The following is a 15308-nucleotide window of genomic DNA, read 5'->3' on the forward strand; positions in this document are numbered from 1 at the left end:
ATGGCAGGGAGTGGTCTTAAAACCCCTGTGTATTGTCTGTCTCTAGTACCATTTAGTAGGAGATAGGGTGGTCAAAAATATCTTCAAGGACAGTTGGCCAAAGTCAAAGGGGGCAAAACCATGAAGAGGACTGTTTTACCTCTACTGGAATTTTAAACTCTCTGCTAGCCTGTGGATGTGTAAAACAAGAAAATTCCATAAGAGGGCAAAAAGGTCAAAAGGGTTTTTAATTAGCAGTTTCCAGGTGTTTTTTGTTGTTTGTTTTGTGGGATATGGATAAATTCCCTGCTTTAAGATGAAATGTTCTTTCAAATAATCCAGTTCACTTTGTTTTTATTCTCCATTTGCTAAGCCACTTTCTTAACAATTTGGCAATGTAATTTTAAAAATATTAAATATTTGTAAGTAATTTGGTATTTCAGATATCTTGATAGTGGAAAGGATGTGCTCTAAAATCAGAGGTCATCAAACTACAGCCTGGGCGCCAGAGCTGGCCCACCACCATCATACCTGTTTTTGTATGATCCATGAGCAAAGAATTGTTTTTATATTTTTTTAATGGTTGAAAAAAATTAAAAGAAGAAGAATATTTTGTTTCTCCTGAAAATTATGTGAAATTCAAATTTTTGTAACTATATCAAATATTATTGGAAGACAGCCATGCCGTTCATTTACATACTGTTTCTGCTGCATTACAAATGATATATTGGAATAGTGGCAAGAAAGACCATATGCTCTGTAAAGCCTTAAATATTTACTAAAACTTTGCTATCCGGTCGTTTGGTGGAATGTTGGCTGATCGCTGCTCTGGGTTATAGGAATGGTTATTTCCATCTCTTGGAAAAGGATTGAAAATTAATGTAGCGTCTTTAAAGTAAAAACTGCTGGAGGAACAGGTGGGGGTTATAAATAGGGTTATTCTCCTTGGCCTAAGATTGTTTTTAGTTTCCTTGTGATCTATGTAAATTAAACACAGCCTTGGGAAACTGTTTTCTTACTTCAAAAAGTGACAACATCTGAAAAGTTTGAACTCCAGTATTTACGGTGAAGACTTTAAAACATCAAGTTCTCTAAAATAGCAAATAAAACATCATAAACACCCTTAATATCCCTTATTTATAATTCTTTATCTAGTGAATATAAATAGAGGCTTTTGTCCCTAAAATTTGATCTCTCATCACCCCCAGTGTGGAATTAACAGTCAGGGTACACGGTGGGGGCTGGGGGAGGGAGGAACAAACAAAGCCTTGCTGTTATCAGAAGCCTGAGGCAGAAACTCTAAACTGGCAGCCTTGGGTCAAATTCAGCCTACAGATACACAGTTTGCTTTCTTCGTCTCTGTGTTGTCTTTGAAAAATTTGAAATAGTTGCCAACATTTAAAAATCGGGAGATCTCGCTTAAAAGTTGGCCTCGCGAAGTTTTCAGAAGCGCGGGCACGCCTCCCCACGTGGGCTCACTAGCTACAGCTGAGCACGCGCAGCCTGACCGTGAATAGCCCAGCCCAGCCCCGCAATTACCCACAGTCCTCCGCTTCGGCGCGCCGCTGCCGCCGGGTCGGGAGCCATCAGGTCTGGGAGCCTCGCCCGGGGCCCCCGCAGCCGCTGGCTCGAGGAGGGAAACGGGCCGGGGCTTGTGTGAGAGCCGAAGAGAGCGTTTCTTAGGCAAACGCAGAGTAACATACTCCCGGAGAGGCCACGGGTTTTTCATGAGAAAGGTGACTTTAATCCACAGGGACGTGCTTCAGTAGCTAACAGGTTGGTGGAAATATCGCTGAAGCAGGGAGAGAAGATTTCGTCTAATAACAAATATGTAATGATTATTAATGTTGTTGTTGTTACCTTATCTCTGTAAGAATTTGAGTTCCGGTCCTGCAGCCTTAAACTGACCGAAAAAGTATCCGTGACTTTAGATGGAAATGAATGGCTTTGCGTGGTGTGCCTACTACTTTAGACCAGTTAGAATGGATAAAGTTACAGAAAAGCATATTTTATGTGAGTCAGCATTTCGAAGACAGACTGGCTGATTCAGGTTATAACGAGTTCCCTGTTACTACAGGTGTTAGCAAGAGGATAAATGGACTGTTGGCAGGTATTTTTGCCTAGGAATTTTAGTCATCACTTGAGTTGTCGAATTAGATGTTAAATTAGATGGCGTTTTTCTTTCTAATTTGGAGAAGCTACAATTTCATGTTCCATTATGTGATTAATCGGTTTATGATGAATATATATGCATATATTATCTACCTATTTATCTATCAAACAATCATCTTAGGTTGAACCGTAACAACACATATAGAGGAGGATCTTCGGTTCCTATGGGTATGAGAACTCCCTTGTTTTATATTTAAAGAAAATGAGTCTAGAGTCTCCTCAGATGAACTGGGTCTGGTGTATAGAACTTGAGGCTTTTAAAATCTTAGGTTACTGTTTCTCTCTTTGTCCTCCTTTCTCCCCAACCCTCATTTTCCTCCTCCTGTTCCTCCTTGTCCTCCCCACCTCCTCCTTTTTCCTGTGTGTCATAATTAACGGCTTCTAAATAACTGAAAAATATTTTACTCAATTTGTCTATAATTTGACATTTTTTTAAACTTGGAACTAAGCTCAGTTATAATCAATCAATTACTAATTACTTTTTCTACCAGGTGAATGACATTATCCTACTTTGAAATAAAGGCAGTGAGTACGAGAAAGTAGTACCTGTTCTCCAGATGGAATGAGAATTCTTTATTGATATAATCAAGTGCAGATGCAATACATTAAAACTATATGAAGTCAAAGCAAAGATTTTGGAATATACAGAAATTAATTTAAAAAAACACTATGAATTTTAGTTGTACTTCCTATGCAGAGCCACTACAGTTGTGCCCAAAGAGAAAATTTCTTGTTTTAAAAATATCAAAAAAGAAAAACAATGAAAAATCAGTGTGTTAAATACTGAATTATACATATAAGTTTAAGAAAGGATAGAAGTAAGAATTAGAATTCAAAAGAGCAAAAATTAATAATTTAAAAATAGAACTGAAAATATTTGAGAGATTGGTCAATAATTTCATATACTTCATTAAATTTAAAGTGTCTGTTATGTTTGTACTTTTAACACTCAAATTTGTGTTACTGAACATTGGTATTATACTTTGAACTTTTATTGTAGTGGGAGAAATTAAACATAGACAAAATTCCTATCTACAAAATTCCTGTCCAGAGTCATGAGTACTTTTGCTGTCACAGAATTTTCCCACAACACCTGTATAATTAATAATTTTGTTTATTTACTCATCTTAAATTTCTCATTCTGAAACAAGTTTCTCTTTTAAGTCTGTTAGATCTAAATAGTCTTTTAGCCGAAAGACACGTTTCTGCCTATCAGTAGAAATTAGAAGGCAGGAGTCTGATTTCTCCTTCAAAAGCATTCATGGAATGATTAAGCAGTGAGCTGTACCCAAAAGTACTTGGCATATAATCACAGTATTCTTTCCCATCTGGAGTTTTATTTTTGAGAATTTACTTTCTGTCACCAGAGTATCATTCATAATCCTTGTTTTTAAACTATTACCATTCTTCATAGACTTGAAAAACAAAAATCCCCAAATGAACTAATTGTAAGTTTCCTCAAAAGGAGAATTCCATCAACATGGTTCTGTAACAATGGGGTATTTACCAAGACATAATTATATGATGTTAATGAGACATTTAAAGATCTAAATAAGTTATTGTTTGTTTTACAATTGTTACCAAGATTTTTACATGTTCGCTCTGTTTTATCTATTACAAATACAGTACTTGTGGTTGCATACTTTTTATGTACTTAACACTGGGCCCAGTGATTTATATTCAGTATCCTATTTAATCTTCAGAACAATTTTATGATACCCATTTTATAGATGAGTAAACAGAGAGTGGTTAAGCTCCTTGCTATATACCACTCACTAAGTGGCAGAACCAGACTTCAAACCTACAACTTCTGATTTGTAATCATTATACTTAACCACCACCCTTTACCTCCTCATAGAGCATTTCCAAAACACTTTAAAGTGTTTTTCCCCTAACTTGACATCTTTCTCCTAAAAAACAATATTTAAGTCATATTATCTTTGTTTTATCTCTCTTTTCTAAAGACATAACATCATCCCGTTTGTATCATCTTATCACTTGAGTGATTTTTAATCTTACCCTCTTCTTGAGTCCAAAGAGAAAGATTTGGTTTCTTTGACCCTTCTATAAATCCAGAACATCTTTTATCTTTTGTTGTGTTGCTTCATACACAAAACCCTTGACAACACCCAGCACCCCCTTTATCCATGCGTGGTTTGCCAACATATGTTTATGAGGCAGTAAAAGCATTTTTTAGGAAGTGCCAGTGACCTATAATTAGACTTCTCTTTCTTCCCTAGAGTATTTGCCTTTTATGACCTTGATTTTCATCTGAAGGCGTTTTTAGTATTTGTAACTTTAGTGTGTCCTTAAATTTGTCCATTTTAAGAAAAGTATGTTCAAAATGCATTTGGTCTCTCTGAATCTTCTCTTTGTATTCCTTTTTTTTCCTGGCAGCGGAAGTGTGCTGTGATCATTCTTTTCCTTCATTTTTGTTTCATTTTTTTCAAATAATTACATATTTTCTACTCTGTCCTTTGTCCTTTCCTTGGAGTTTCTTTCATTCCTCATTTACTTTTGTGCTCCTTCTTTCTTACTCGTCCCGGGCCTTCCCTTGTTCTGTAACAGTCTTCCAATGTCCCTTGTTTTTCTTTTTCTAGGTAGGTGACCTAACGTCCCATTTTTCTCTCTTTCTCTCTCTGTCTCCTTGCTCATTTTCTTTGGCTTATGCATATCTGCTCTGCTTTCTTTTCCCTTTGCTTTGCATGTTGCATCTTGGTCAGCATTTTTCTTTCCTACCACTGTTAACAGACAATGTCTATCCTTGTGGGTGAGTCAAGAAAAATAAGGGAAGAAAAATAGGAAGAAAGCTTCATCTCATACTTCAATTTAAAAAAAAAGGAAAGCTTCATTTCAACAACTCCATTTTTCTTAGTTCTTGTATCCTTCTATGTTTTTAATGATTGTGTCTAATTATTTCAGATAATAGTTTTGAATTCATATTCGTAAGATGAGAAATTACCTAGGAAATTGAGTCGAGCACACACACGTTTGTGCTCTAGGGAAAATAAAAAGAAATTACAAATGTACTCCTTGAAGAAAGTCTTTCCCTTTTTCTATTAGGAGGATACTGGGGACAAAACTTTTTTTTAAATGTTGAAATGATAATCTTTGTTCTTTGCTTTCTGCATCTTCTAGGATTATGCCTAAGATTCTAGTGCATTCTAGGGAAGACCTTGTCTGCTACCAGCTCAGATTCTGTCCCAGCAAAGTCTACTGGGATTTTGTTATTTTCAACATTGTTCAAGAATAAATGGGCTATAAATCGAGGCTGGCAGACATTTATATTATTGCCATTCTCATTCTGAAAGTAGGTGGAAGAGGACTGGTTGTCCTTCCCCAATTTGAAGCTTTTTCAAGCTGGTTTAAATGCTGTGAAGGGATGAAGCCCAGGCTCTCATTTGTTGTTGTCACTGCCATCAGCAGCCTTGGCTGCATGGACTCCAAGTATCTTACTAATACTTGTATCTCATGCTTCTACTCTGTTCCCTCTACACCTAGCACATGTGCTAGAAATAGAGTTGGTGCTCTCGTGATAAATAATGTAAAAAAGCCCCAAGTCCAATGTAAGTCCCAAAGTGGAAATAGCATCTTTTTTGGAAGAATGGTAGGAATAGATGGACAGAATGCCCTTTGCTCATTCAGTGCTTGAGAGGAAGACAAAATAACATTCTTCACAATAACAGCAATACTAACAATGATAAAAACAGGCATCTATTAAATGTCTACTTAACTGATATCTTTAAAGGATTCATGAGTAATATTAGCTGTAACAGTAATAATGATAAAAATTATGTGTTGAATATCTGCTATTAAAAAGCAGGTTTTGTGCTCAGCTCTTTATATGCATTTCTTTCTTAATCTTTATAAAAATCCTAGGGGGTTTTCATGACAAAACTGACTATAGCTTAGTAACTTGCCTAAGGTCACGTAACTGGTATATTTGAGATAACTTAGGCAGGCATAGATATGAAATTTTAGGGACTAAATTTCTCAATTCTTCAGTATTATTCATCACCTGCTATTGAATATTTTATGTCAAACATGACAAGATGTCTTTCTTCCCTTGCAAAAACTGTAGGATATTCATAATACCAATTTTGTCAGACAGTTTAATAACTGAATAAAACAAAATTTTGGAATTATCTGAGAAAGAAAGAAATGACAGCCAGTCATGAACATATTGTACAGATTCTTCCTCATCTTCCCCCCACTCCCCAATCTCCTTAATTAACACAGGCACACAAATCAAGCAGAAGTGACTGCTTCTCCCAGTTGTTTGAAATTTAATATGTGACCCTTTAGATGAAAAATTTGTGTTCTAGGACTTTAGATACTTTAAATTCTATTATTTGGTTACATTTTAACTTACCATAATGTATCATCTAAGAAAGTAATAGCTACACTCTTGCTAGCTGGCAATAACAAGTTAGGAATTATACAGAAGCCATGTAGCCCTGTAGAGGAGGAAGAAAGCAAACAAATCAGGAAAGCATAATCAATTTTCTGTACCACAAAAGGCTAGTGTCATTCTAATAAATAAGGATTCCTTTCTATTACTTAGCATGCTGTAAGTACTGTGATTCACTCGGTCTGCTTTTGTTGTTCATTCTAAAGTGGATTGCCATTAGAACTTGGGCAAAATAGTAAGTTTTAAGTTGATTTTCATTAAAGTAATTAAACTTCATCACTTCTTGTTAATGCAACAAGCCGAGCGATAAATAGGGAGAAAAGGCCACAAACGTAAACTTTTCAATTCAAAATAACGTAACATTAGCATCTTCTGTACCAAGGAATATGCAGATACAATGCATGAGATTAATCATGTCTGACTAACAAAACAAGAAATTTAGGGGAAAACAGTTTTATTCCTTACTAGTTGTGGAGCTATAAGAACATTATTTAAAGTAGCAACATTTATGCTATTATCAGCTTATACTTTGGGTAGATTACGAAAAACCTCAGAAAAATGCACTCTTCAAATGCTTTAATGTAGGACAAATTACATCACTTGGAGAAGTTAATTCTAGAATTTATCACTGCTTACTCCATAAAGTAAGAGAGAGGATGCACTTTTGTGTTGAAGTATACATTATATCTGAAATACACGTTGTATCTGCTTGAGGGGTATGTTGCTTCTATAGAGAGAGGAGGAAGAACAAAATGAAAATATATCAGGATAATAGCTAATGTTCCTAAGGTGAATAGCCTCTAAGTGAGGTGATTGTTGCCAACTAGAAATTGATGTTCCCCTGGACTTTGTGGCATAGGCTCTAGTGTAGAGACAATTGTTAGTGTATGTGATTTGTTTTCAAATAATTTTGTTCTAGGTTTCTGAATTTCCAGTTAAAACTTGACATGAAGTGATTGAGATTAAATTGCTCTCATTATCAACTGATGCAAATTTCAAACTTCATGTAAAGAAGAAATACCTATAATACACAGTAATATTGAGAAATCTACCCTAAAGCTTCCTTTCTAATCTAGCCTTTCCAAAATTAACAGAAAAATATCAAGAGGCTCCTATTTAATAACTACAACACTACCACTACCAACATGTGCACTTCACAGTTTTTAAAAATGATTCTACAGTAACTAAGAGTTATCTGAAATTGCGTTCATTTCAATGAGTAGTACATATTGTCTATTGAGTAAATGAAATGGAAAGACTTGAAAGGCACACATAGACTTGTGCTCTACATATAGAGAAATGTTAGACACATACTCTGTCAATTACTAGTAATAGTGATGATGGTAAGTACACTGTGTTTGTAAATGATTGCTTGAAACACATGACATTCATGCAAGTTTTTGTGATTCACTCACTTAAAGATACTAATTATTCTTCCAAGGAGCTACCATTGTCCAAATTTGTTTAACTGATTTAACTTTAGGTATCTTCTCCATAAATTGCTTTTAACTCACTTAAATGGAACAACATCTCACAGTTTCTAAAATATGTTACTTCTTTTGGGGAGCCTAGAGAAAAAATCTAGGGTGGGGAAAGTCTTACCTAATTTCAGAGAAAGAAAAATAGAATATCTTGTACTTAAAAAAATGACCTTTTTTGAGCAGTTTTAGGTTCACAGCAAAATCGTGTAGAAGGTAGAGAGATTTCCCACATACCCTCCCACGCCCGCACCTGCATAGCCTCCCCCATTATCAACGTCCCCATCCTAGTGGTACACTTGCTACAAGTGATGAATTACATTGACACATTATAATTGCCCTAAAAAACCCCATAGCTTACATTGGGGTTCACTCTTGGTATTGTGCATTCTATGAATTTGGACGAATTATAATGATGAGTGTCCACCATTATAGTAGTATCACACACAGTATTTTCACTGCCCTAAAAACCCTCTGTGCTTTCCCAGTTCATCCTCCCCACAGTCCCTGGCAACCTTTGATCTTTACCATCTTCATCGTTTTGTCTTTTTCAGCATGTAATATAGGAATCATACAGCATGTAGCTTTTTCACAATGGCTTCTTTCACTTAGTAATATGCATTTAAGTTTCTTCCATGTCATTTCATGGCTTGATAGCTCATTCCTTTTCAGTGCTTAGTACTCTATTCCATTGCCTGGCTGCTTCACAGTTTATTTATTCACTCACCTGCTAAAGAACGTCTCTCTTGCTTCCAGCTTTTGGCAATAATGAATAAAGCTGCTGTAAACATCTGTGTGTATATAAATTTTCTACTTTGTTGAGCAAATACCAAATAGTATGATTGCTGGATTGTATGGTAAGAGTATATTCAGTTTTATAAGAAAATGCCAAACTGCCTTCTAAAGTAGCTGTACCATTTTTCTTTCCCACCAGCAATGAATGAGAATTCTTGTTCTGCTACACCTCTGTCAGCGTTTGCTGTTGCCAGTGTTCTGGATTTTGGCTGTTATAACCGGTATGTAATGATATCTCGTTGTTTGAATTTGCATTTCCCTGATGACACATGATGTGGAGCATCTTTTCATACATTCATTTGCTGTCATGTATCTTCTTTGATCAGATGTCTGTGATGGTTTTTGGCCCATGTTTGAATCAGGTTGTTTGCTTTCTTATTGTTGGGTTTTAAAAGTTCTTTGTATATTTTGGATAAGAGTCCTTCATCAGATGTGTCTTTGGCAAATATTTTCTCCCAGTCTATTGCTTGTCTTTTCATTCTCTTGTCAGTGGCTTTTGCAGAGAAATGGGATATTTTGCTTTTAATCATTAAGTCCCCAAAAGGCATAGTTTCTCTAATCTTTTCATGGCTAAGCTTGAGTTCACTTTTCATTTTTTTTTACTGGCTCGAGTTTGTTTTGGAAAAAATAGAATGTTCTGTTTCACTTCATGCTAGTGAGGAGAGGGAGGGAGGGGAAAGGGAGGGAGAGGAGGAGAGAGAGTGGAGAGACTAATTTAAGAAAAAGACCAGAAAACACATCAAAATATTAATAGTAATTCTAAATTCAGTTATGGGTAATTTAAAGTTTTCTTTTTTCTTTTTCTTTTTTGTATTTTTCTAAATTTCTACATAAATGTTACAGAGAGAAATTACTAAATCAAAGCATTCTTGGAAAACTTAGACAGCTTAAAATATCTTTTATCTAACACTTAGGGAGATAAAGTTTTTATATATCAGTACTATCCAGTAGAAATATAATACAAACAAACATGTAATTTTTAACTTTCCAGCAGCCACATTAAAAAAGGTAATAAGAAACAGATAAAATCAGTTTTTAAAAACTATAACTTACTTAACTGAATATGCTAAAATACTATTTTAATATTTAATATGTAAGCAATATAAATTTATTAATAAGATATTTTACATCTCTTGTTTTTTGGTACATAGCAATTTATTATCTTAAAATCCTGATGAATCCAGATTTTAACTTGATATAGCTTGAACACCATCAGTCATGATAGAAACAGACTTTTTTATATTACCTATAATTCTTAGAAAGATGCAAAAGATTTAAAATTATTCCAGCTTAGACTTTTTATGCTGAGAATTGATTTCTTTTTCAAATTTTAAGTCCTTTGAGACAAAACCATCTCAAAAATATTTATCAGGAAGGATGTCATATTGTGTAACTCAACTAAAGCTACAGGAAAGTATTCACAATTAAAAAAATTTTGAACCAGCTGATTTTTCTATCATGATTAACTGCTGACTTCTTTGAGGACATTTCACTTTTGTAATTACCTCTTTAGTCATAATTTCCTTAAAAAATTTTTATAACTAAAATAATTTCTTTTTACCATCTTACCATCTAAGATTGATTTCTTTGTTTTTGAAAAATCCTTCATTTGATATATTGCCAAAGTTGTAAGCTCAAATCTTGTTTAAAAACATTCAAAAACTTTTTACATTTAATTCTGATTTCAAACACTAATTTAATTGGTTCTGTGACTTTTGAGAAAAATCTTACCAAATTACTTATGTTTTTTGCTGAAAAAAGTATCTTAATATTTTCTAAATTATTACGTTTATTTTTTATACAACTTTCTTCCTTTTATTCTGACAGTAAATTATAGTTGTCACTCATTGTGAACTTGCAACATATTTTCTTCTAGTCTTTTTATTATTCCTACTGTTGTACCAGCTTCTAAATCTTCACTTAATTATGCAACAATAATAAACCTATATTTTAAGTTTAAAGATAGGTTCATAGTTATTTTTAAACTATAAACATAATTATATTCAAGTTACAATTAAAATGAATACTTCAACTTAATTATCAACTCAGTTTACATAATACACTTTAACTTCAGGTGACTGTAGGCAAAATTCAGATAAACACATTATAATATTACAGTGCTGCATAGAAAACTACTGTTTAAATTGAATCACTCCATTGACATCAACTAGAACAGTGATGTGTTTATGTGTAGTATGGGAAACAGTGTACTTTCCCAGTGTGTGAACTATAATACCGCCCTATTCTATATAAAGATTAAAGTGAGATGTAGTCCTACAAAGACAGTTTTCAGTTTTAAAATTTAAACTATATTGAGATAGAAAATTAAAAGTTCATTTTCTCAGTTATACCACTTACCTTTCAGCTGTTCAAGAGTTACATGTGGCTAGAAGCACATTGTATAGACAAGAGCATTTTTTTTTAGAAAATTGAAGTTTATTCATTTAAATATTGAGTTAAAGATTTTTAGATTGAAATATATAAGTATGTTGCACAGTACCTGCTCTTAAGTCTTTTTGGTGATTTAGATCATTAATCTTTGAACTGTGTATATAAATCATGGTACTGTGCATATATTTGGGCATGCAGTGGTTTCCTGTCCCTTTGACAGAGTATGTTTACTGTGTATACTCATTGTCTCCCCAAACTACAAGAGTTCATCTGCTCTTAGTATAATTTTCCCGTCTGTGAAATGGGGATAACAATACTATTAACTATCTCATAGTTAAATGATATACTGAATATAAGCCAGTTAGAACAATACCTGACACAGAAAATAGCCAATGAATATTATGTATTTTTAAATTATAGTAAATCAATGATACTTCAATAAAAATAAACTTGGAAAAAATTACAGTATTCATTATTACTATTGAATGTTTTTCTTAACACTCAAAGGCAACACACCCAAAGGCAACAGTCAAAATGCCTCTTGTTTCTAGTTCAATTACTTCTAATTACTTTCTTTTCTGTTTCTCTTTTTCAAATCAGTTCTAATTGTGCTTTGAATAAAATTATCTAATTCTGAGCAAAGAACTAAAGATTAGTTTCATAATCAACTTGTGGTTTAGAAAATATTTGACTTGGTACTCAGTTTTAAATATGTTTTCAGATATCTCAGATTACTTGCTAAGTGCTTTTAGATAGATAAAACGTAGTTGTTTTCTGATACTCAAGCATAGTTAATAAATGATTTGTTTCCTATACAGGAATATTCACTAGTTTATCATATATATAATAGAAAAACAAACTTGAAAACAACTGAAATGTCCAAAAGATAAGAAATTGGTAAATGAATACTAACGCACAGTGTTCAAAAATTGGCATACTAAGAGGGCCTTGGTATGTTTATAGATTTATATTTGTTGATAGAGGAAGGTGTGCCTGATGTATTTAATGAATGGTACAGATTAAAAATAATATATACAGTATGATCTAATCTGTAATACAGACAGATGTGTAGAAAAATCTGAAAGGCTATATACCAAAGTGTCAACAGAGTTATTTGTGCATGGAGGGATTAAAGCTGATTTTTCTTATTTCTAATTTTTATACAATGGCCATATATTGCTTGTGTAATGAAATTATATATTAGTAAAGGGGGCATTTACAAAAAACTTCTGGAAAACTATTTTTCCTTGCCTTCTACAGTTTTCTTTAGAACTAGGTTTTCTAAAATGATTTAGGACTACTTTCAGATAAATTGCAGGAGAAAAATTTCTAATGGGACTTTAAAAATGCTGAGTCAGTAATTTGTGGATGATTGGGCAGTTGAGATTTGAAACAGAGGTGATTTTTAAAATGTGAAAATTTGCTATCACTTGGTGTCTTTCACTGTATTCTGACTTTTAGCCACATATACAATTTTGGTGTTTCTGGATACATTTACTCTTGCAGTAAGTTAATGGATAACAGATACAGTTTGAGAAAACTCCTGAGAGCTTGAAAACTCAGAGAAATACTTTAAAATATTATTTAAAAAATTTTAGTTTAAATATGAGAGTAACTGATCATGTAGTATCATTTCAGTGGTCCTGAGAAATTTCTCTGCCCCTCAAACTCTTTTGTGATTTCTTAAATCCTTCAGCAGAGGACGAAGCATTTTATCATACCTTGATTTAAAGCCTAGTAGTTTCAGTCTAAATTAAACTAAGAGGCAAATGACTGACAGTAGACCCTTTTCTGGTTTTAACTATTAGGGATACAGGAAGCTGAGAGTATGAAGGTCCATCAGCGTTAGACTCCAACATAGAAACGGGGTATGTGGGAAGACGGGAGGATGCCGATGCAAAACTCTCCCTAGTTCACATGTTTTCCTGGGTCCTCTCCAACGTCTCTTCGAGCTTGGCACAAACGGAGAAGTTTGGGGAAAAAGTTTACACTATATTCTTTCATAAACCACCTGTTTCAGTATGAAGTTTAGCAAACCACCAAACTACCAACTTTCCTGCCAACAACACAGAACATGCTTGGTGGGTCAGTGTGGTTGAGCATGGTGACCATGGAAAGAGCTGCTATACACGTTCAGGCCCTTTTCCATGTAGGCAGTTCTTGTTGAATCAGTTTCTCTGGAGTCCTGGCTATGTGTGATTTTTGTAAAATTAAAGAACACATTTGAGGTAGGATGATAAGGTACCATCCTGAGGTTACAGGATTGGAGTGCAGGAGGATGCTGGACTGATTGCTCACTTGGTAAACGGAACACAGTCAGCCTCCTGTGTAAGGCTCCACATGTGGCTTTTAAGTATGTAGCAAGTTGACAAATGCATGATCGGTTGTAGGTCGTTAGAACTGAGAAATACTCACTAGGAACATTACCTTAATACTTTTTGCATGCTTTTGGCCAGGTTTATCCACAAGAGGCACGAACATTATAGGAGATACCTTTTGATTTTTCCTGTCTGTCACCCTTTACTCTGTCATTGGTAACAGCACCCCATCTTTCTTTTAGAAATGTCTCCACCTCCATCTCATGGGTCATGATGGAATTGTCAGTGAGGTGTACTGATTTCCTATGCCCCTCTACCCCTGGTCCCACTGACCTGAGAACCCGTGTGACATCCAAGCTAAGCCAATTTGACTGCTGGGATTTTGAGTCTAGTGTAAATAGCTCAGCAATGGAACGAACTTGGAATTGAGTCATTCTGACGGCAGATCTTCAAAGATACTTTCTTTGACATTTGATATTTTCCTTTGATAGCCTTCCTAAAAGCTACTTTTAAGTGAGGCCTCTAGAGAGATCCTGGTTCCTATTCTCCTGAAGGCCTAGTTGTTCAGGTAGTTTTTGGATTCTGTAGGCTACACACTGATAGCTCATAACTCTAGTAAATTAAAACAATTGAGTTAGCCAGAATTGTTTTCTAATTTAAATCTGACTGCTGAATTGTTACGTAAGTGGATCACTGGTATCATCTCACCTGTGGTCAGAGGGAGCCTGGGCCTCTGGCTGGAATCGTGTGTGTCTGGTTTCAGGTTAGGCCAAGTGAGAGAGTGAATGAATTTTACCAAAGGCAGCAGTGCATGGTTTTGAGGCTTAGATATGAGACAACTTTCCATGAAAGAGGCCTGGATCCAAAACCAGGCCAATCCTCCAGTGGAGTCATTAATCGAAAGAGCAGTGCAGGATGGGAAAAAGTGCAAAGTGGAAACACGAAACATTAGTTAGAAGGCAGGAAAAGGGAGGCATATCTTTCCTGAAGAAATTGAGTCTTGGAATCTAGCCAAAGATATATTTTATAGTTGACCTATGACCTCTCCCTCGCCAAGAGAATTGCTGTATTGGCTGGTACCGATCCTGCTCAGACAATATCCTTCACCTGAGTCACGTTGTACCAATGAATTTCTCCCCAATTTTGTGCTCTTGCTCTTGCCTTCCCCTTTTACCTCTGTTCCTTTGGTTGGGCTGTTTTTCTGTGTGAATTTCATTTTTCAGTTTGCCCAATGACATACTCATCCTTTGAGATCAGCCTCCTCTGTGAAACCTTTTTGGATTCAGCAATCAGATATTAGCATTCATTTATTCTTTACATGGCAAAATCACTCCTGATCATCGTTTTATGGTAAGAATTAGCTGACGTGGAGGTGGTGGTGGTGAGAGTACCCTAAGCAAATGAAACAAAGCTTGTGCAAAAAGCAGGAGCTGAGAGAGTTCCTGGCATATTTAGAAACCTGAATATATGTATTTATCACTTATTATTGGAACTTAGCTAGTGAAGGGGTGGGGTGAGGTTGCTGAGCAGAAGAGAATAGAAAGATTGACAAAACAGATGACAGATAGTGCTTTGTAAATACCTGTTGCATGGAGAATGGGTTATAGATGATCTTATTTAGATGTGTTACATGATTTGACCTAGTCATATAGCATGATGAGTCAGTATTCGAAATTAGTGGGCATTTTACCTCAAAGCCCAAACCTTTTATCTCTATTCTAGTCTGCATCTTAAAATAATTCTTTCACTGGAATGTGGAACATT

General features: G+C 34.9%; 1 long non-coding RNA gene across 2 annotated transcripts in view; it reads left to right on the forward strand.

Annotated features, from left to right (window-relative positions):
* The window catches only part of LOC105087350 (uncharacterized), a 210582-nt gene that overhangs the window by 21515 nt on the left and 173759 nt on the right, over nucleotides 1-15308 (forward strand). Inside the window, exons 1-2 of one of the 2 annotated variants that reach the window (XR_004137750.2) lie at nucleotides 1553-1755; nucleotides 8975-9056. This is a non-coding gene — a long non-coding RNA (uncharacterized LOC105087350). Of the gene's footprint in view, nucleotides 1-1552; nucleotides 1756-8974; nucleotides 9057-15308 lie in introns of those variants that run through there. The other variant, XR_004137749.2, reaches the window with a different exon arrangement.

This window comes from Camelus dromedarius, chromosome 7 (genome assembly GCF_036321535.1).
Source record: "Camelus dromedarius isolate mCamDro1 chromosome 7, mCamDro1.pat, whole genome shotgun sequence".
NCBI lineage: Eukaryota > Metazoa > Chordata > Mammalia > Artiodactyla > Camelidae > Camelus > Camelus dromedarius.